The sequence below is a fragment of the Belonocnema kinseyi genome, chromosome 2 (genome assembly GCF_010883055.1).
Source record: "Belonocnema kinseyi isolate 2016_QV_RU_SX_M_011 chromosome 2, B_treatae_v1, whole genome shotgun sequence".
Lineage (NCBI taxonomy): Eukaryota > Metazoa > Arthropoda > Insecta > Hymenoptera > Cynipidae > Belonocnema > Belonocnema kinseyi.
The window spans coordinates 68,435,860-68,439,051 of NC_046658.1; the positions used below are offsets into that span (position 1 = coordinate 68,435,860).

The window sequence follows — 3,192 nt, forward strand, 5'->3', positions numbered from 1 at the left end:
AGCTCCAAGGAGATTATGTTGAAAAATAAAAAAAAAATTACCCAAAAAAAATTGTTTTTATACTTCATTCTAAGGACTTATTGAACTACCCTCGTATTTTTCTCGTTTCCTTTAAAATTAAAAAATGTAATGCGATGCAAAAGTTTGAACTTGAAGAAATTCAAAATTAAGCTTTAAAACGAAACCATTTAAACGCGAGTTTAAAGGCCTTCGAGCGTAGCCGCGGATAAGCATAATTGAGTTGCGTGTGTATTTGATTCTTATATTTAAGGGGTTAGTTACTACTATTATGAGAGTAATTTACCCGAAGCACCATTTTTAAAATGTTTGTTTCAAAATTAATAAGCAGAATTGGAGAACACCAATTTTCTGCGAAACTACTGGGCTGATTTTATAGTTGCAAATATAGGTTGCAGGAACATCTGAGACAGTTTCAGAATAGGTTATTTCTTTTACAAGTGCGCAACATAGGTAATTGATTAATTAAAAGTGTGAATTCTCAGATTGAAGGCGGACGTGTATCACACGTAATTTTTAGCAAAAACCATACGAGGAAGTTAGCAAGCTAACGGCTGCTTCTCAGCAGTAACAGCAAGAGAACTGTAACGTAACCTACAATCGCAGCTGGTGTGCAACGTTCCTTATCTCTCAATTGCGCATGCGTAACTTTATCCGCCGCTGTGCAATATCATTATCGCACTGTTGACTGCAATAAGGTACTTTGAACATGATTTAGATTTGTACATTTCAAATCTAGACTAACTTAACAGCAAACAAAAATGTTCAAAATATTTTTTCCTCTTTGCTTCCCCATTAAGTCCAGGCCAACTGTAGTACAACCATAAATAGTCTTTGTAAGGAACCTTCAAAATTTCGTTGTTCTCGAAACGCGAACATTTGTAAACAGGTTTTGTTGAATCTTTTTTTTTCTCGTAACTTTCGTCGTTTTTACACACATTTTTATTTTTTTTTTATTTTCAATGTTATTTTTCACGAATAAAACAAAAAGTACGCGTCCTATCAAGAAGTGATTAGTAACGAAATTGTAGATCTTTTTTGGGATAACAATTTTGATAAATTCATCTTTTTTTCGTATCCTACATAGTTTGAACACAAAATGGAATTTTTTATTTTTCATTATTTTTGGTGCAATCAAAATTTGAATTTTCAATTTTCCAAGAAAATCCAAAAATTTGTTATCATAATCATGTAGGGCTTTCAAAAAGCAATGTTTTTCTAGTCTTGACTTTTTTTCATATCGTGCGGTTTTTGGCTTAAAATTTTGATTTTCGGTTGACTTAAAAATTTTGAAAATGCTATAACTATAGAATTTTCTTTGTTTAAAAAAAAGTCATTATGATAAATTGTTTGTTCTGTTCAATACTATAAATATCCGTAAATAGCATTTTCAAATTCAGAAAAAAGTGGTCTCAAAAATTTTCAAAATGCGCTAACTTTTTGAATTTTTATTAAAATAGCTGGTTAACGAACTTGTGCTTTCTTTTAGGACCTAAAAAAAGTGTGCCAAAGATGGATTTGATTAGTTCATTTTTTCGAGAGTTATCGTGTTTACGGACGGCCGGACGTCCTTAGAAGCATTGGAAAAAAGGCAGAGTATGAGTGAGTTCGAGCTATAAATCGAGACGCCAGATTTAAAACAATCACAGAAAAAGTACAAATTTGCTGCAGCTAATACCTGCAACGGTTAATGATTAAACATATTTCGGCGAAAGTTTCACTGAGGTTAGGAAAATAATTCTGAACTCGTCGACTCCGCCGCGCTGAAGTGAGCAAATTTTGGTAAAACATGTAGAATCAACAACAGAAAACACACCAAAAATGTGTTCTTATTGACACATTTCCGCCGAAATAAATCAAATTATTTTAGACGAATTAGAACTTGTTTAATACCATTTAGCAAAAGCGTAAAATGTAACTGACAGATGGGAATCCCCATTTTTCTCAAATTTAATGAAGTTAAAGGACGCTGGATAGCGCTGGCGTCGTAATTGTCGCTACACCTCGAATAAAAATGGAGCGATTATAAGATATAAGATTATTCGGGCAAGATTAAAAATCGGAAATTAAGTTTCAAATAATTCTTGCTAACCTTTATCATAGCATTTGAAAATCATAAACAAATGTTCAGGAATCGCTAAACAATTGTTTTTAATTTCAACCATTTTAATAATGCTTCTGCATTAATTCGAAAATCAAAAAGATATTGAAATTTAAAATAAAAAAATTCCCTGCTTATAAAATATATCTGGTATTTGGACAGTACAGACTGGTCAATACTCAATACAGTCTGTCCTTGAATCTTGGAAAGTAGAAAAATAGAAAATATTTTCGCCAAGTGAAATCGTCCCCGTGGTCTTGGCCGCTTTGAGATAAATCTATCGAAATGAATTCGTGGGAGAATTCAGAAATACGTATCCGTAACTCTGACCCCGATGTAGAATTATAGAGAGATGCAAGGCTAGGATAGAAGTGTATAGAACGGTTTGGGCCACGGGCACATGATGGGCACATGAGCCTGTTTTGTCGCTGCCGGCGAGGAATCCTACTATACCGCACACGCACACTAATAAAGGAAAGACTTACATATACAGTTAGAAAACTGGTTCGTGGCGTCAAGTAAAAGACTATACTCCTTCAGTATGATTAAAGCCTTCCAGAATCGCGGGCAGTCCTGTCTTTCTTTCGCTACCGCAATTTCCTCTTCGTGGAATGATTTCAATTTATTACACAATCCGAAATGGGTGTTCATTCCGGACAACCAGTCAACTGGGAAATCGAGAAGACCGCAGTTAATGACCAAAAAATTTTTCAAATATTTATCAGGACATAAGTGTTATTTTTGAAACCCTCTTGAATTCGAGACAAGTGATATTTGAGCCCCTTAACTTTTGTAGTCTTTAAACTTAAACTATGAAGGCTCATGCGGAAAATTATACATATTTTTTTCACGCTTTCAGTCATTTTTTTCTTTTCATATCGTTTTTTTAGTCACTTGTTAAAAAAAATAAACAACCTATTTTTTTATATCGTATGATTAATAGCAACACATTTTTTTTGTTCACACAATACACCAAAATCTCGTTTTCAGTCACCCCGTTCTCAGCCTTCCTAGAACTGCTGGCTCAAGCAGTTTCGCAGGGGAGTAGGGCGAGAGCGGTAGCGACATTATAT

The 3,192-nt window shown here is 34.0% G+C and overlaps 1 protein-coding gene across 1 annotated transcript in view; it reads left to right on the forward strand.

Moving 5' to 3' along the window:
• The window catches only part of LOC117167059 (MAGUK p55 subfamily member 5-A), a 181,262-nt gene that overhangs the window by 19,546 nt on the left and 158,524 nt on the right, over positions 1-3,192 (forward strand). The window lies entirely within an intron of this gene.